At 46.5% G+C, this 20,484-nt stretch overlaps 1 protein-coding gene across 1 annotated transcript in view; it reads right to left on the bottom strand.

Moving 5' to 3' along the window:
* The window catches only part of LOC142573899 (uncharacterized), a 278,585-nt gene that overhangs the window by 43,507 nt on the left and 214,594 nt on the right, over positions 1 to 20,484 (bottom strand). The gene's annotated exons all lie outside the window — the stretch shown is intronic.

The following is a 20,484-nucleotide window of genomic DNA, read 5'->3' as shown; positions in this document are numbered from 1 at the left end:
TTCTTGTCTGCGAGCCAGAAAGCGTCCAAAAGTCTGCCAGGCGAAAATCCACTCGGCCAGAGCAAACCGAACGCGCACCGAAGTGCGCCGCGCGGTGGTCGGGGCCACACGATCAAAACGTATGCGTCTGGCTGGCTCTGGCAGCCTGCGGGTAGCGTAGCGAGAACAACAAAAAAAGAATTTAAGAGGCTCAATGTGTCCTCGCGAATAAAAGTCAAAGTAGAAAAATAAATAACAACGTAGTTACTTTGGCTGGCTTTAGTGTCTTGACATGGATGTTCTGGCGTAGGTTAAAAATAATTGATATTTTTTTATGTGACATGACGGCACAAATGAATCACCACAACGCTTCGTCTCATTGGGCCTCACTGTGTCCTTTGTCAACTTGTCTGCTAGTGTGTTGATTTGGCTTGTCTCGTTGTATGTTCCGATGTAAGACTAGAAAAGTCAATGGACCTTTGGCGCCAAATGTTTATAACAACATTAAACCCACAAAGTACCGCAATTGAAAATCTAAAGCACAACTTTGGAATGGTCAATGCACCTTTCACATCAAGAGCTCATGAGATTTATACCCGTAAAGTTTCGCAATTGATATCCATGCGCTCCATAGATTCCGCGGCCTCAGCGAGATGCCGCGGCGAGCCCGCTTGCCATCAAAACGCCCATGAAACTGTGTGCTCGGATGGGACTGCTTGGCGTTATGTGACTCCCAGTGTATGGGCGTTGCCGCGAAATCCAGCTCTAGTTCGCAATCTTCGCGGTTAAATGTCTTTTCGAGACTCAAAAAGACATTCTAGACAAAATCCTGAATGATCTCCGGCGCCGGGGGTCGCTTTGGTCGGCGTTGCATGGACAGCACGAAAAATTTCGGGGTGGGGGGGGGGATGAAGCCCCATAAGCACCCCCGTGGCTACGCCCCTGGTCATGACATTAGTCGGGCAGTGGACTCGGGCGAGCGTCTCAGCGCGCGTTTTCCGAACATCGCAGACCCGGCGCCGTAGCAGAAATCTTCCTCGCGTCTGTTCTTGCTACATTCCCGAGTTGTAGCCGATGTCTGTTTGCCGGTTTTATGTTTTGCGAGCCAAGCTTCACGCAGCTTCTTGTCCTGCGGCTACGTGTGAATAAGGCTGACACCGGGCTCCGTTGCGTACGTCCGGCACTGCGGCACCGAGCAGTAGCCTACCATGTTGCGCGCCTTCAAAGGCAGCCACTACCTATTCTAGTGCTTTCAAGCGTTGTAAAGGAGACAATCGAAGCGGGAAAACCTCGCCACTAAATGAGGACCGCAGCGTACGAGGGAATTTAGCCTCTTTTTTTCAGCTCGCTTCGGCGCTGTCGAAGCAGCCGACGCGGTCGCTATGTCCACGTGATCCCTAATAGCACGCCACGCCGACGGTGGCGCCCGCTTTTCCAGTGGTGGAGCTCGAGGCCGTTATTCGCCGATTTCACTAGCTGGCCACTAAAGTCTGTTTCACATGATGCGATCTTCGTCGCACCGGAAGCGCGATTTCCGTCGTTTGCGACGAAAATCGCAGTCGCAGTGCAGACCCCCCAATTTTCAACTGCGACCAACCTGTTGGTCAAGGCTGTTGCACAGGCTGCGACTGGAACGACGAAAATCGGTGCAGGCGCACGCGTCGCAATGCGATTTTTAGAGGGTCCATTTCATTTCACATGATTGCGATTTCTACAATGCGACTGGTGCGACGCCCAGGGTTGCTTACTGCCAGGTTTCGTGGCATACGCTGCATAATTCATTTATTGTAACGAATAAAACGTTTACATTATAATATTATTGACTTTTCTTGATTAGTAGCAAATCATTCACACCTTTAGTAATTTAAAAACGTGTTAAGATTTGTTTTGGAGTGCGCAACGGCGGTCTTTGAAGTTCAGTGTGACGTGGCGCACGCAAACAGCTGTTCGCAGGTGGTTCAGCGCTGTGTGTTATCTCATCTGCCTTCTATGACCGTTTCGTTCTGCCTGCGTTACAACAATCTAGAAGACCCATCGAAATGTTCATATAGCTACCCTCACCGTATATGCAGTATTCCGAATTCGGCTGCCACAAAGTCGTCGTGACAGCCCAACAAGATCCTCGCGCTGCCTGTGCTCGGCGTCAGCTTCTGGAGAAATTATGTGTGTACATTGCTCGTGATTGCGCACATGCGGTGCCTGCTCCTAGCCATATTCTTGCGCCAAACGCAACAACAAGCAACAACCCGAAAGCCCGCGTGTGCCCCTTGTCAATTGTCAATTAAATGCTGTTAAAGTTACTGCGATAATTGGTCTTATTTTCAACAATCCAACATGTCACCTTTTGCAACGTTTCCTTATGCACCGCATAGGTCATAACCTTAATATCACGTAATGTTTATGCACTACACTGTTCACAAACTATACCGAAATGCAAAGAACAGTTAATGTAGATGCACACTGCGAGACATCAATACAATGACGTTTGTTGAGCAAGGAATGGTGCGAGGTGTATGCAGATGAATGAATGACATGTGCTTATGTACTTATTTATTTATATACCTCGCAGGCTGCAGTATATTGAGGTTGCAGTTTAGGTGAGGGTGAATAAAAAAGTATTTACAAGAGAAGAAGGACACAACATTAAGCTAAAACCAGGAAGGAAGCAGCACCAACACAATGCACTAACTAGCACAACGTGTTTTACTGGCACAACATTATACAATACTTAACAAGTAGTAACAGAAAGAAATTACTGCCCATGCACCCTGTACAGATGTTAAACCAGCGAAGCTGAAATGTGTGGCCCCGGTGTTTATCACTGGGTAAATTGCGATGGTTTATTCAAGTCTTCCTATATTATTGGTTGTGTCTGTGTTTCTTAATGAGGTTATGCACACATTTGGCTTCGGTTTATCACATTGTTTATATGGAATGCCACACATCGCGCTTCGCAAGACCACCATCATGGAAAGGGCAGTGAGTGGTTCATTGTTTTAATACAGCGGGTCCATTAAAGTCTTTCGGAATTATGTTACGCATTTGTGTTTTGTAATGCGTTAATCATAGTATTTATGACTCGGTTATGCACTGTAGTTACCGAGTGACACACTGGGGCTGCACAGTTAATTTAATTAAATACAGGGACACTTTTCATACCTATTGGGATGTCGGAGAGAGACTCCTGCGCGCGCGCTCTGCTGCGAGAGAGAATCGACGGCACTATCAGTATAGTTAATGGCCACCACACCTTTGCTGCGAGATAATTATGACATCAACATCTTGTCTTAACCCCGTCCCCATCTGTGTCCCTTCCCTGCAATAATACGTAGATAAATGTGTATGTTTTAAATGCATAAACATTTCTATATCTGCCCAACAAGAAATTTCTCCGCCCATCATGTAAGACAAACGCAATGGCTCATACCCCTAAAGTAGGGTGTTTGTGATCAGACCACGAGTGTTTCGCCCAGGCATATACAGTTTCACTGTAAAAAGAATGAACACCTTTCTGCTAGAGACCAAGGCGATCATGAGGTGTATTAACAAATGAAAGTTTATTGAACATGCCGAGTAAATGCTGGTTGACAAGCAATAAATCGAATTTACAGAAAAAGCAGAAGCAAAATCTGATGTGTGTCCTTACAGATCGCAACAGGAAACGCATCCATATCTGAAAGTGTATCAAAGGCCATGCTGACAGAAGATTCTCCCAGTGTCTTTAGATCTACAGCTTCCATAATTTCTCTAGGCAGCTGATCTCCACAGAATGCTAGCTTTTTCCTCTACAATGCATCCTCGACATCTGAGCGTGCATTGTAGAGGACGAAGCTAACATTCTATGCAGATCGGCTGCCTAGAGAAATTACGGAAGCTGTAGATCTAAAACTGCTGGGAGAACCTTGTCAGTATGGCCTCTGTTAGAAATGGATGCATTTGCTGTCAGGAAACACACATTAATTTTTGCTTCTCCTTATTGTGTATGTTCGGTTTATTGCTTGTCAGCCAGCATTTACTTGGTGTGTACGTTAAACTTTTGGTGGTTAGATCATCTCGGTTTTCTTGTTCATCCTATGTGTTCTCTGGCGCCGTTTGCAGCCAGGCTATTCTTTATTTTTTTAGACTGCAGCAAGTCACTTTAATGGCCTTTATGATGCTTCTGTGTAGCTTATAAAATCTTTTATTTGGCCAATGTAGCAAGAATTTATAGTGTGAAGCTTGAAGAACAGGGTACGCTAACTTCTAATTAAGAAGTTTATTGTGAAAATGCAGTTATTTATAAAGGTTACCAGAAAGTAGTACAGCAATAAAACCTGATAAAAACTAGTGCTTGATGAAACCAAACATAAGAACGGGAAAGGGAGATAATACGTATAGATATACAAGTCCAGGGAAAAAACCCATTGTGATCACCAATTGCGCATGTGACTACTTTCCAAGAAACTTGTTTTTTTAATGGCATGGAACTGGAAGAGTGTGCTTGCAAAAGCAAGCGGTCAGTCTGTTTATTGGAATAAGGACAGTGTTTCTTGAAAAGTGCGGGCATGGAGGATTGGCAATTGTAATGATTTTCTTCCTGTACTTGGAATTTTTCTGTATTTTCTTTCTGCAGGATGTTTATTTATATTTGGCTGTGATAAGCACCAATTTTTATCTAGCCTTCAAAGATATCTTTTTTTCTGGTAATTTGTAAATATCGCCACAGTTCTTCAATGAAACTCATTTGAAAGTTAGTCCTCATCCATCTCTAGTGTCATTCTGTTGATGCTGCTTCATGCTATGCACCCTTGAAACATTTCTGTGTGCGTCTGTGTGCGAGCGCACGCATGGATTTGGAAGTAAAATGAGGCCCTTGGGCGGAGGAATCATTCTTCTCCTGTGCAGCCTCATGAATTCATTAACTATAGTGCAACAGAAATACGATGGACAAGAACGAAGTGAACACACACAGCGTTTCATTCTTGTTCGTTGTCTATCTGTTTTGCTTTAGTTAATAATGAATACACACCAACTTGTTCAGTTTTCAGTTCTTATGTCGGGCTTATAAGCCCGTTTGTGTCCTGGAATATCTGCATGGCTATGTATCCTGTAATTTAATTCTTGGCCATGTACTTGCAAGTCGCGTGTCAATCTCCTGATTTTCCTGACAATCTTCTGCGATGTGCAGGCCCAGACAGTTTCTGGTGAATCCATGCAGGTGTGCAGGGTGTAATTTGCACTACAAGTGCTGCTTTGATTGCTTTCAGTTCAGCTTTTCTAGGTGTAGGATGACCTGGAATGGTACTCACTTATATGGGGTTTAATTTTATGTAGTGTCATACTACTGTTACACTGCTATTGCCACATCAGTGTTCTATATGTGCCTGATGTTTTCTTGCATCTTCATGATTAGCAAACTCCCTTGTGTGTTTGGCAGTTACATATAGTCTTCTGCTCTAATTGTTTGCCCCCATATTGCACAATATGGGCCTGTTGTGTTTCAAGTTCTGGTGCTCCCGAGGTTGTTTCTGAAGGGAGAGGTAGTCGTCTTTGCATCTCATATACTAGCTGGCATAGTATCTTGGTACGAGGTTCTGAGCTCTTGAGGCAAAGAAGTTGTGCTGCAGGCTGAAACTCTACTCTGTCTAGGTGCTTGTTCGTTTGCTCTTTCTCATAGAGGTCTTCAAGCATGGCTAAGTCAGAAAGACTTGTTATTACCCGATGCCTGTATTCCATGAGTTATCTTTTTTGTGCGCTACTGGTAATTCAAACTGTACAATACCTTGGACACAAGCACAGCATCTGCGATTTTCCATAGTATCCACTCGTCCACCTCCCATGATTTCAAGATTATTCTTTTCACCAGGTGCAGAATTTGCGTCCAGGCATGCCATAATAGTTTCACCCACATGCTGGATCTGCCGTCATGGCCTTACACTAGCAGAGGATTTGTGGATGTCGACTTGCGGGTATGTTTGTCCAGCTATGTGGAGCACAATGTGCAATTTGGGGTAGTTCTCGATTCTAGCCTTCTTCCTGACGTCGATGTAAGCTGACTTATCAGAACGCAAGAGGCCAGACTGGCCAACAAAGTCTGCAGCGTTGTCAAGAGCTTGTTGCATTATTCTTGAGTTCTGTATAAGATAGTTTTCCCATAGACTGTAGTACACCATAGGCTGTGATACTTCTTGTAGTATGCCTGTGTTGTTGGTGTGGGTGGGCCAAATGTACCTCCAACTCTCACCTCGAATTTTCTGTCTTTTAAAAAGTTACTGTTTAACTTAAGTGCTCTACCAGAAATTTTTTTGCCCATCGTTCCTCTTATTAGAGTAGCATGATGTATTACTGTTAAGCCTCTTCACTCTCTTCCTTTTTCATCAGTGGTATTACACAATGCCTTGCAATAAAGTTTCTGCTGCTTATGGCCCATTCATATTTGCCAGAAGGGACAACTCTTGAAAAAAGTTTTCTTTGTGCTGTCTGTGCGACATAGTATGAGCATTCATGTCTTGACATTTATACATCTGTAGAACCAGCTTCCTTACAGAGTACTTGCTATAGCTGATTATGCTTATTTGTGCAGTGCTGTTCAACAATACATATTGATGCAATGAATGTTTACACACTCGAATTATCACAAAAGATTGTTGTTTTACAATTGCGCCATTTGCTTTTTATTGGTGTTAGATTTTGCATAAGCATGCCCCCCAATGCAATAGTAGTTGGAAGTATAAGGGTTCAATAAAAGGTGATGAACTAAATCTAAGTGTAAGAGCTTTTTTATACCTATGACTCCCATCAAAATGCAACTTCCATGGCTGGCTATTCAGCTCTTCGCCTTGTGTTAGCAGCGGAATGCTACAGCCACAGTGGCAGGTGAATAAGGTGAAGAACAATATTTTTGTCTATAATTTTTTTCTTGCCTGTATGTAAGTAAAATTTGGAATAACTTTGTCATTGCAAAACATCAGTTTGTGGTCCTTTATTGAATAAACCACATATTGTGTATAGTTGAAATGCAGAAATTTGTTCTAAAATCCCTGGGTGATATGTTCTTACAAGTACCACGGTATTTTATTACTTATACAGATAATAACCACAGTGGATATCGTTATGTGGGTTTACACATTAATATATATGATAACAAGCTTATTAGAAACATGTAAGGCATGGATCTTTCTGCACACTTGATCAGCTGTCAATGTGCAAGAACTGCTTGTACTTAAAAGATTCAAAGTTTCACAGGAAGGGATGCAACTGGCTGACTGATGAACGAAGGCGAGTCAAGTGAAATTGAACCTACCCATCCCGCACAATAATGCTTCGGTTCATTATCGGCGAAGCATGCGCGTAGCACATAGGCATCTCTCATTTACAAAAGTGACACGCAGGTGTGAGGGTAACTGTTCTTCAATGCTCTCATACACTGGATTGTACATGGTTGCGTGTTGAGCAGCGGGGTGCCGTGAGGTTTTTGACAGCTGAAGGTGTTTCCCTAAAAGAAATTACTCGCCGTATGGCTGCCGTGTACGTTGAACATTCCATTTTATTGGCCACTGTGAAGCGTCGAAGCAAACAGTTGAAAAAGGACGTGAGAGTTGCAAAGACGATCCAAGACCGGACCATAGCCATCGTGCAATCACTCCCAACACAATTTCAAAGGTTGATGAACTGATTAGACAAGAACGGGGGATAAGCACAGATGAACTGGCAGAGCGTTTGAACATCAGTCGCGGTTCCGTTCACACCATAATTCATGAACATCTCGGTTTTCGGCACTTGTGTGCGGAATGGATGCCCAAGATTTTGAACCACCGCAAGAAGAAGGTTCTGCACTGCCTTGACTCATATGATCCGGTATCACAATCAGGGTGACGACTCCTTGTCTGCAATTGTGATCGGGGACGAACCGTGGTGCCACTGCTACGAGCCTGAAACACGACGGCAAAGCTTACAATCGAAACATTCGAATTCATCACCCCCCCCCAAAAAGCAAAAGCCGTCATCTCCGCCGAAAAGTGTTGCTGACTTTCTTTTTCGATCGTCAGGGGCCATTACTGATACAATTTGCTAAAGCCGGAGAGGCTACCAATCGTTTTCGATATTGTGAAACGTCGGATTGGCTGCGTGTCGCAATCAAGAAGAAAGGACGTGAAAAATTGATGAATGTGGTCATCTTGTTCATCTTGTTCATCTTGTTCCACGACCTCGCTATGGTGTTCGGCTGCTGAGCACAAAGATGCGGAATTGAATCCTGCCCACGGCGGCCGCATTTCGATGGGGGCGAAATACGAAAACCCCCGTGTACTTAGATTTAGGTGCACGTTAAGGAACACCAGGTGGTCGAAATTTCCGAAGTCCTCCACTATGGCGTGCCTCATAATCAGAAAGTAGTTTTGGCACGTAAAACCCCATAATTTAAATTTTAATTGTTCCACAACAATGCCCGTCCTCACGTTGCTAATGCGGTGAAATGCGGCTAATGCGGAAAAACTAGCACAGTTCAAGTGGAACATGCTGCAACACCCGCCACACAACTGAGACCTGTCGCCTTGCGACTTCCACATTTTGGGACAAATGAAGAAAGAGCTCAAGGGAAATGGATTCGTGTCGGATGATGACGTGAAAGAGTCAGTTGCAGATTTGTTGAAGCAGTAACCTAAGAAGTTTTATGAGACGGGAATCGCCCGACTCCTTAGTCAACGGGAAAAATGTCTAAATGCTGATGGAGACTACTTTTAAGTAGAGTACACCGTTTGTAATATATTCGCATTGGCTCACTTTTATTTGACTCGCCCTCGTATATTTTGCAGAACGGCTTTATACAGGTGCTCTCTGTTGGGAGAATAATTTCGGTGCAATTACTCACGATACGCGACGGTGACAGCTGCTCCTACGTAATACATTGGAATAAATGACAGTGTCATTGAGATTTTTCACTGCCCGTTGCATATGTACAAAAATCTAAACAAGGTTCTTCATTGACAAAGTTTCATTAACATATTTGTCCTCAACTTTCCGCTGTTCATTTCATGGCCTTTACATTCTTCATATCGTTGGCATGCACTGCTTTGCTGGTTTCGAACTGATATAGTTTTAAAGATTGTGTGATATTTTCTTTACTTGTGAAATAGACAATAACAATGAAGCCTTGATATCAGTTACTTTAAGCACAATTTCTGGCACATACGAGTATATCTTTTCATGGAAAAATACATATATTGTTGTGACAGTGTGTAGCGTTCAAGAAGTCGTTTGCAGCAACTTTGACAATGGCAATGCAGTTATTATTCATGTATTTATTCCCTCGACAAATTGTTTAAGAGGAAGCTTTAGCTCGGGCCCGACTCCGACGCGGCTATTCAAATACATGTAAAACGCAGAAACGCTTTTCTGAGATAACCCCTGGATCGCTTTTAATGATTCTTGTTGAATTTAGGAGAGATAGTTAAATATTTGTATGTGCTGATTTAGGGCCCGAATTTTGTTTAATATATTCTGAAAATTTTGGAAGTGCGAAAAAATAGAAGCACGACGTTTACAAACTAATAGCTCTTCATCAATAACAGATATCGCGGTTCTTCAAACGGCATCTATTATAAGAGTCAGAGCGGGCAAATTTGGTATGTCAATTTGTATCTTGCGTGAATTGGTTACGTGGTACACAAGGGTTCTGCAAAAGCCGTATTTCGATAGTATTCATTTGTAACATATAAATTTTGTCCGCTGTAGATTTACTATTAGATGCAATTGACGGAATTGGGATATTATTTTTCGTTGTTGAGTCGCAGAGTATTAAACGTAATAGTTTCGTTTTCTGAAAATTCGCTATTTTTGCCAATTTTTAACGAAAAATCTACAACATAAATGAAAAATTCGAAACCAGAAGTCAATATATTTTAAGTTTTTCTTTTAAATGCAACAAACCTCGTCAAATTTGCTGGAGTGGTTGCCAAGAAAAACGAATTCACCTTCTACATGTATTTAGATAGGAGCACCCAGGCTAAAGCTTCCTCTGAAGGAGGAGGCCAAGCTGCAACGTGAGCCCCCTCCCGAACGAAATTTCTGGCTACGCCACTGGGTATAGTAGTTTTATCGGCCGTGTAAACTTTCAAAGACTTGCTTACTCACTATCAACAAGCAACAAGTACGACAAGCACCAAATCAACAATCACGATGTCAGAGCGCACAGGCCGACATGAACACGTCACGCTCCATGGCCGCGGACACGCTCTCAAAACGCCGCTGAGACGAAGCGCGGCAGAAAGCGCGAGCGCAATAATACCTCCTGCTGTTTATCGCTTCCACGCAAACTCAGCGGCGAGAACACAGCGTCCACGCAGCTACGAGCCGTCGGCGCGGTCGGTTTACCTTCATTCCGCAGATCGCTTTCAAGATAACTAGCGTGCGGCCGCGGAATATGCAGTGGCTGGCTTACAATGCCGCCGCCGCCGCCCCTCCTCCTCCTCCCTTCCCTGGCCCTTGGACCATGCGCGTGATAGTGTTCCTGTATATCCACCCACAGGAATCAGAGTTGCGCATAACTTTTCCGGCACCGCTCGCACCGCAATTCGCCTAGAGCTACAAAATGACGTCAGATGTTAAACTGCGCCGCGTGAAGCCAACATTACGGGGGCGGTGCCGACTCCTTGTTTCCGTCAGTGCTATCAACATTAGGTTTGTTCGATTCAGAAAAAGGTGCACGGCACCACAAACGAAAAGCTGCAGGGGGTCCAGTCATGGTGTGCGGGGCGGCGCCCACTCGCTGCAAGGTTCAAGGGTGCACTGCACCGCGGCGGCCCCTTGCCTTGCACCCCATTCAGTCGAGCACTGGAGTGCAGGGTGCACCGCTGCACATCAGGGAATCGAAGTGCAGAGAAACTTGACTGAATCAAATAGAGCTATTGCAATAAGCGGACCGTCGAGCGTGCGTTGCATTCATCGGCTCCGGGCTGCAGGTACGGTATTCGACGATATTAAGTCAAGGAAGGACCTTGGCCAAGTTATACGAAACACGTCATATTGACACTTGTATTCCAGTATGGCGGGGTGCAGCGTACCAAACTGCGCAAACCGCACGGGAGGTGGCAAAGCTTTTGACGCGGTGCCGCGCGGACGGACAGTCATGCGCCGGCGACTAGTATCGCTACTGCGTGTACTAGCCGATACCGGCCTGCTCCGAAAGGGATATGCGAGATGCGTTCGCCTTGCTTACGTAGGCGAGTTTGCCTTGTTTACACTAAAGCAACATTTATCTCGTGTAACATCCCTGTTAACGCTGAGATGCGTATGGGTGGCATGAAAGGTTGTTCACTTGTGCGATTTTTGGCGTACACGTGAAGCGCGACACAGACGCGGGACAAAGAACAAACGACACGTCTGTGTCGCGCTGCACATGTACGCCAAATATGTTAGCTTTCCAACTAGACCAATTCGCTGTGTTGCTCGTACGATTGTTCTGACTATGCGGCTCTAGAACAGTGTTTTCAAAATAGTAAATACCAGCGGATACAATTTGCCCGCTGCGCCCTGGTTTTTCCCTCTTCTGTTTTATCCTACTTTTTTGTCGGCGTACTCACTTTCTATGTAACGTTGATTGATGTGCTAGTGCTCATTGATTTGTGTAAGCGAAAGGCTCGCGCGCTCCCGCTGATGAAACAGCTGTTATGGCTTCACCATTTACCACATGCAATGTCTTGCTTGTTCGATCGGGCTTAGTTGACGTGAGCAATGTAAAATTAGGCCTGTATGTTTAATAAGCGCTGTGTTATAGCAAATTGACCTGAGTAGTATGAAAAGATAAAGAAAAATGTGTTGTCATACTACAGTCTGCAATGTGCGAATAGTTACTTTGCAAGTTTGCCATCTTGGCATGATTAGTGCAATAAAAATAACCTATTGTTATTCTTAATAAATTGTTGCCTTTCCAGTTGCTTTGAATTCTGCCCCCAACGCTCCAAGAACCAGCACTCTTGCCTTTCTGCCAGCAGCCATGGGTCATCCATTCCCTTGTACGAAATAAATTTTATCTAGACGCTCGCACATCTTGTACGTTTTTCCACGTTAAGATTTGCTGCTACTAATCAGCTGGTTTGTATGCGGTATGAATGAATTGCAAAAATAAGCTTTGCATAAAATGTGAACATTTGAAGTGAGTTTAAATCCACGTGTCGGCACCGCACATATCGGAAACCTGTAGCTGCTATGAACGACTGATAAATGACACTGTGTCCACTTCTTCGTTTTTATTCACGTTTTTGAAGCGAAAAAAGCAACACCTGTTGCTCTTGTCAAAACTTCAAAGCATGTCGTAGAACAATTTTGGAGTGGTGGGTTGCTCAAATACCGGCGGAAAACTTGACGGTGACACGGTTCTAATCGTTCGCCTGCAGGCCGCATGAGCAGGAGCAATGGAAGCAATGGATCGCGGCCGGTGCACGAGAAATTTAATTTTCTTATGCTTTCTGTCGTCAACTCGGTCTTTGTTGCACTCGATAATGTTTACACAGGTAAGTGACGGAGTTGATCACAGCCTACTGATACTTCAGTTGGGTTTGTCTGCAGTGCAGGATGCGGGCTAAAGGCCTTTCGCTTAGTTTCTGAATGCCGTAGGCCGCTTCATTACCGTGTTGTTCAAGCTAGGGTGTACGACTATAACAGTGTATTGTGTTGCATGTTAAAGCTGTTGAAGCTTGCAAGCACTGACTTTGTTAGGTTTATGCGGCCGGCTAAATCGGCGCATTAGGTGTCGCGCATCTCATGCGCTTTCGTGATATATTTCATGCGTGACTTCGCGCGTGTGCAGCTATTGGTAGTTGCTCCACGCAGAACTATACTGTTGATATCTCTAAGTACGCCGTTTTTACCTCGCCTGGTTTGTAAGGGGCTTAGATCATGTCTTTTACTGGAAAGGTTACAGGAAAGTGCTTCTTTAACAGCTTCATTAATTTTGCCCGAGGACATTTTCGACGTTGCGGTTGCTTGAGAAATGTGTTATAGAAGAGGTAGATCAGGGCGAGGACTGCTGTTGGCTGCTGCTTATAGTGTTGTAGCGAAGTGACGCAGCCGTGAGATATCAGACGCATCAGCTCACCAGGGAGACGGAAGATGAATGGGGATGAGCTCTGGCAGGGGTAAGTCCAAATCCGTAGGTACGACGACGAGAGTAGCATTTGAACAACTAGATTTATTCTCTTGGTATTTACCTTAAGTGTAAACTGTACAAAATATCTACAAACAAAACGATGTCATACCCGTCGTCGTCGGCCTGCCTGACCGGCCTGGTCTACCCTGGTACCGTTGTCAGATGGGAAGAGGACTTGGCAACCAGAGGCGCCGCGTCCCAGAGCTTTCATGTACTCATCAACCCAGCATCATTCGATACATTGACCCCGGTACTCCCCCACAACCCGGGCTGACTGGGTGGGGGGACTTGGTTCGGGCCAACGGTCCTTCCCGGACAAGGGGGCTGTTGCGGTGCAGTCCAACTGAGGGACTGCACTCAACACACAAACAGCCATGTCGGTCTTGCAGGGCACAAGCCTGACTGACCCTCGGACTGCCCTGACGCAAAAGAGGTCAAGGCATACAACCATGGAGACCACCAAAGCCGTCCGCGGAGCAGCGCGACCACTTGAGGGTGCACCACCACCGGTTCCAGCTCTGGGTTCCACTGAGCCAAACAAAACCCCGTAGATCGACTGGCGTACACGGCCGAGTCGTGCGACCTTTGGAGCATGCATCATAACTTAATGGATAGCTTTCCACCTGACTCGTCAAAAATCACGGCAGGACGAGCCCACACTTCGAGAAACTTCTTCTCGCCCAAGCGGTGCCGCTCCCGGGTGAGGTGGAACCAGACCTCCTTCCGTGCTTTCGCAAGCACTTCGTGAAGGCCCGGTGCCCGACCCCCGACAATTGCATCGCAGCGTGCCAGCCAAACTTGGTATGAGCACTCGGCGAGGAGAAGCACGAACTGGTTGATCGCCTGATTGGGCAAAGGGTGCAAAAATCGGACTGTCTCATAAGGAACGCCTGGGAGCCTAAATAGACTAGCAACTCTTTGGAGAAGAGCTGCAGGAAGCAAACACTGCGTAAAGATATGAACTGAGTCCTCACGAGCGCCACAGAAAGGACACACTCCACGAGCCGGGATGGCTGTGAAGGGCCTGTAGCTCAACGGCAGGCACCCTCGCGCCAGGCGGTACATAAAGGTGGCTCGCCTGGCGTCGAGGAAACCGGCCGTAATGAGCTTCCAGTTTGGCCTGTGAATCGACAGGTCGTACCTTTGGCAATGTGGGGGGAGTCCTGGGGTGAGGATATCCACTAACTCTTGGAGTGGAGCTGAAACTACGTCGATGCCTGGGTGAACCTTGCGGAGGCTTACCAAAGAGTTGGCAGCCGCCGCATAAATGGTGGACGGGGTACCTGAACGAGGAACACAGTGGGAAAATGTGCTCTGCGAGAACAAGCGGAGTCGGGTGCTAAGAAAGAAGGAAGTTAAGCTTCGAGTTAGGAGCATATCCGAGTTAAGAGCGACCTGGGTCCACCTGACGTGTAGTGCAGTAGCCACGATGCCCAGGTCGGGAATTCCGAGTCCTCCCTTGTCCCTGGGCAACTTGAGCACCCGCCTAGCTACACAACCAGTTGTACCCTTCCAGAGGAAGCGAAACAAGACCCTCTCCAAGATAAGCTTGGTTCGGGTTGGAATAGGAGACACACACGCCACATACGTCAGAAAGGAAAACAGAAGTGAGCGAAGGATTGTCGCTCGAGCAGTCAAAGGGCATGACAACGCGCTGAATTCCTGAACCCTGGCTTCAAGCTTCTCCTTAGCCTGTTGCCAGTTTTCGGGAGAGAGACCATCTGGTTCGAACTGGAAGCCTAGAATCCGCAGCCGCGTTTTCACGGGGAGACCATGAACGGGCTGCGGACTGGAAGGAGTGGAGTTCAAGTACATTGCTGCACTTTTCGACCTATTCAACCTTGCACCGCTCGCCCCGCAGTAACTGTCCATGACCTCCAGGACGCCGCAAGCTGATGCTTCGTCCGGGACGACAATGGACAAGTCGTCTGCATAGGCAAAGAGTGCAACCGGGGGGGGAACCTGGTGGAAGTAGGAACCTGCCAATTCTGCTGTCACAAGACAACCTCTGCAGAAGCGGTTCAAAAGCGAGTACGTAGAGGGCAGGTGAGAGCGGGTCCCCCTGTCGCACACCACGTCCCACAATGAACGCCTCCGAGAGGCGGTCTCGTATGAGAACAGCAGAAGTCGGTCGAGAATACAAAGCTTGGATCATCTGTCTAAAACCCACACTAAAACCAGCCTCTTCCAAAACACGGAAAAGGTACCTATGGCTAATGATATCGAAAGCCTTCTCCTGATCGAAGGAGCAAAGAATACCTGGAAGTTTCCTGGTATTTGCCCACAGGAGAAGGTCCCTTAGTGCTATACCGTGAAGCTGAGTAGAGCGCCCCTGGACACAACATGCCTGGTATGGACCCAAAACAGTGCTGAGCACTGGCGTGAGTCGCATACACAGGCACTTTGCTATGAGCTTATAATCGCAGTTCAGAAGTGTGATTGGACGCCATGCTCTCAGATCGGAGCTCCTCGACTCGTCCTTACAAAGGAGAGTGATTAACCCCTCTCGTTGAGACGCTGACAAAGTCCCTTCACTGAGTAGCCGGTTCACCAGTGATGTGAATGGCTTCCCTAAGAGTGTCCAAAATTTAACATAAAATTCGACTGTCAGACCGTCGGATCCCGGACTGCGATTACGCTTCATAGACTTCAATGCCGAAAAAAGCTCGTCCTCATCTATGGCTGAGTCGCACACTTGCGGCGGCTCAGCTGGCGAAGCAAAAGGAAACGCAGTTGGAGTGGCAGCTGGTTCGGCATACAAGGTCATGTAAAACTGCCTCGCCAGTGCAAGAACTCCATCTGGTGAATCGACTATGCTACCATCGCTTGGATCTATTAGGGAAGAGAGAGTTGTGCTCTTCCTTGAGAGATGTTTACGTAGGACGTTTCTGCTGCACCACGCTTCCATTTCCCACAGCTCTGCTCGGGTTGTGGCCCTCAAGCCATCCCAGCGTCGCTGCAGGAGAATCCGAAGTTCCTTTCGGAGTGAGGCCAGCGCCGAAGCAACTCCAGGACCGCCGGACAGTGGCCTCGAGAGCAGGAGGATCGCGTCGGAGACGATTTTAATCTCCTCACGCTCCTCGCGCGCTCGACGCTTGCCCCAAGACCTGAAGCACTCACGCACTCTGACCTTCACGTCATCCCATTCTGTACCACTTAGATTCGCTCTATTGTGCAGCGATCGAAAAAGAATGGATGATACCTCTGCGGTTGCCTGCCTGTCTTTTAGAAGACGTGGATTCAGACGCCACGGTCTCTTCCCTTGCGGGACTATGCTAGAATCGGCGAACCGCAGAATTAGGAAGCTGTGGTCGCTAAGAGCAGAAGGAGTTACCCAAGAAGAATGCATACTAGGAGCCAGTGACGACGAGATGTAAAAACGATCGATGCGGCTCTGCATGCCTCTTCCTGTCCAAGTCATTCCTGACTGACCAGGGCGAAGCACACGCCAAGCATCGACAAGTCCCAGCCCGTCGACGAGCTCTCGTAGTACAACATTTGCACGCCTATCTTTCTGGTTTGGAGTCCCTCTATGCGGGATGCGATCAACCTGTTCGAACACACAGTTGAAGTCGCCTACAAGGATTAGCCGAGAGGGACCTACCAAGTAGGGTTCTAATGTAGCGAAAAACTCTCTCTGATCTTTAGACCGGGTTGGAGCATAAACATTAACAATTCGAATGCCACAATCAAGGTCCACCGACAAGACGCGGCCCTCGGAATCCCTGGCATGGCGAATAACAAGGCAGTCGAAATTCGGCATCAAAACGATGGCCGTACCTCGACTGCCCGTCGCGCCATAACTCCAGAAAGACCGAGTGCGAAAAATCCGGTCGAAGTGGCTGATCTGGCCTAGCCTATGAATAAAAGTTTCCTGAAGCACAAGAATATCTACCTGGTGAAGATGCGCCGTCTGCTGCTGTCTACTTGCTCGCTCCCAAAACTACCCCAAACTATTCCTTAAATAAGTTTACACAGCATCCAAGAGGCACTTTTCTCCACCAATGGGTTACTTCGTTACTCCGACCAATCAGGCAAGCCGACATCATCCAATAAGCGGCAGAGTTCAAGGGGTCGAGAAATGGTCGCGTCAACACTCCGTACACAAAAGCACTTTGACCATAACTAATCGGCTTTTGACAGCCGAGTGTGGGAAGACGACGCGACATGTGCACGTGTGACGTCAGGCGCGGTGGTGGCGGTGACCGCGCGGCAGCACTGTCCGCGGCGCCGTCGAGGTCATTTGTGTACAAAGGTACACAAATGACCTCGACGTCAAGAAGCCCCCAAAATTCCCCGAAAGAAAGCAAAGAGGCCCGCGGTACACTCTCTTCGCGACAGTACTGCTGTTCGATTTTCGCGGCATAGGTCGCGTTAATTTCATAAAGTCACCTAAATGCTGTCTGAGCACACTTACCGTGCAATGCCCGTCGGCATTGTGTAATCAACTAAAGCATTTCTCATTATCTTTTGCTGCGTAGGAGTGCAATGCCTGTGCCAGAAACGACTAAGCCCAGCCTCGCTGCCAGCGTGGCCGGCGCTGCTCGACCTTTGAACACTTCGCTTCTTTCGTACGCAGCAATCGAAAAAAAAAAGAACTCGAAACTCGGTCAAAATTCCCCTTTCTGCGTTTCCAAGCAGGCCGGCAAGGAATCGCGCAGAGTGCACTTCGTCTGTGCCATCTCGACGGTGCAGCACCAACTCGAGCTTTCCTTCACCCGTGCGTTTGGTGGCTTCGTTGACTGCACGGTGCACGCATTTCCATTAACAAATTCGTGATTACTCTTCCTAAAATGACTTTGACGGTACTTATACAACGATGCCATGGGCATTCATCGGTAGAACTATCACTACAACGTGTGCTTGCGTCGAGCTGTGCAGAGTCGTTTAAGATACAAATCTGCCCCAACGACGTTTGCCGATTATTCAGGCACAGAAACAGCATTACGGCAGAGGTAGAATTAAATAAAACAATTGAGCCATCGCCCTAGCTAACAAAGCGAAGCGGCTAATTAACATGAGCGGCCACTTCGCATAACTCGGTTTCGTTGCGCGTGTCTGTGGTACGCACCCGGCACTTATGCGAATTGATTTGTCCCACACTCCGGTTAAATCCTGTACATGTCCGCTGTCATGGAGGCCTCCGCTTTTTCTGCAGCTGTCATCGCTCAAGTAGCAGTCTGACACCCGAACAGTGGAAAGATGGCAGTTGGGAACTTCAACCATACTTGCGTCAAAGTGTTGTGGTCTGCTACTGCATCCCGAGCGTATTTTCGATAACGCCCGCTAAGTGGTCATCGGTGATGCCTCTATAGGCGGTGCACTACGCATAAGAACAACAAGTCACAATGGGAAACAAAAAGAAGAAAGGTGCAGAAAAAGAGATAAATGAAAGCCGCATGGGAATGTTCACGATTCCAATGAGAAGGATAGCTATGTACAGTATTTTGTCAATCAATCTAAAGCTGCTTTTCTCAGCGCCATCGGTGCTCTCTTACCTGGTCTCTTGGTAACTAAAAAGCATAATAACTGGAAAACTAAGCGTGGTTCTCTACATACACAATATTTCACATCCCCTTATTATGATCGAAAAATGGCACCGTGCAAAAATCTATGGTTTATTTTTTTCGTTTAACCTTTAGCGATTAAAGCCTAAGCGAATGAGCGAATGCCGCAATAAAGTACAATCTAAGAATACGTGCGCCGTAAAGTATGTAAATAGGCCCGTACGATACGTAGATGACGTTTTCTATAACATTTGTACCTTTCACGTGTGGGCAGCCATACGCAGGGCAAGCTGGATGCTGCATTAACACCTGGTTAACAGCGAGCAGGTATATTGACATGAATACTCCAGTCACCAATCAGTTTGGCGGAACATCCGCATGGTGCAGCTGCAGCCCTATATTCAGAAACCGTCACTTTCGCTCGATGATTTTCGAAGAATGTGCGGGAAGTGTTCGAAGCCTAATAATGCGAAGCATTCTTTGCCTTATTCTTGTCACTTTGCCGTAGGTAGCTAGGTAGGTTCCTGTGTCACCTCGCTTTAAGAAAGACAATGCGGAACCAATGGGGGAATCGAGCTTCTGCCGTCGAGCACAGCAGCCGGTTGCTCTAACGATTAGGCCACGACTTTTTCTTATTCCTGTATAATTTTAGTGGAATACATTCGCAATGACAGTGATATTTCCGTTCGAGTGGCTTTCTTTAAACACACGCACCAACATCAATAAAGAAATGAAATAGCGGAAGTTAAAACTTCCTCAAACCTGCAAGTTTACCTTATGCGACGAGCCAGTGCGGCGGCTGAGGTTGGGCTCTGCAGGCCTCACGGATGTATGGGACGCTTTCAGTATTTTTTTTTGTGAACTTAAACTGTGCTAGGGATGAGACACCAGCTCATACAAACTAGTGGAGCTACACAAATATCACCTGCCAGGTGCGAATTCGGACTTCTCGGTAGACATCGAGGAGCTATTCTACTCGATTCCCCGCGAGGACCTGTTCCACGCGGTTCGCGGTTGCATTGAACATTCCGAAGTGGTAGCGTTCCAAAATGCCAGTGCTGCCTCCATAGGGGAGTTCCTAGAGTTGTTTGAAGTGTACCTTACCTCAACCATCGTGAGGTTTCACGATAACTTTTATTTATGTAATCGAGGCATAGGTATTGGATCAACTGTTGTACCGGTTTTGACATAAAAATTGTTACAGCGCAATCACATGCAACCACAAAGTATGAAGGACGGGACACAAGCGCTTGTGTCCCGTCCTTCTTACTTGTACGACTTTTTAATCCTCTTAAATACTAACGCTCACGATGACTTTGATAAGGTAGCGAAATACATTCTTAAGTCCTTCAAGTCCGCAGCCGCCAAATTGAATGTTACCGTGGAATTGCCCGAGAATACCTATTTGCCGTTTTTAGACATCTGGCTGTTCTTTGATGATAAGGACCATCTTGCTTCACAGAAACCAATTGCACAGAAACCAATAAACATTGAAATTCTGCGGACTTTGTATCCTTACTGCACCTGTATTAACATTTGCTTTGAAAGGTAATTAACTCTACAGCTAGTAAATTAAGTAAATTATGTGCTTGCTATAGTGGCACAGTGACAACGTACCCTTCTGCACCGTCATGTAAAACTCGTGAAACAATGCGAAAAGCAGGCAAACAGCCTGTTCTTGTGGGGATAAAACAGCAGAAACGACACGTTAAAGAAAGGTAAATCAAAACTGTGCACTGAAGTCAGCCAGTGGCATCCCTTCCTGTTTAACTTTGAATCTTTTAAGTACAATCAGTTCTTGCACGTTCACAGCTGATCAAGTGTGCAGAAAGATTCATGCCTTACCTGTTTCTAATAAGCTTGCGATCACATATA

The sequence above is a fragment of the Dermacentor variabilis genome, chromosome 3 (assembly GCF_050947875.1).
Source record: "Dermacentor variabilis isolate Ectoservices chromosome 3, ASM5094787v1, whole genome shotgun sequence".
NCBI lineage: Eukaryota > Metazoa > Arthropoda > Arachnida > Ixodida > Ixodidae > Dermacentor > Dermacentor variabilis.
The sequence above is the reverse complement of the archived record's forward strand: the minus strand, read 5'-3'. Positions and strand labels throughout refer to the sequence as shown.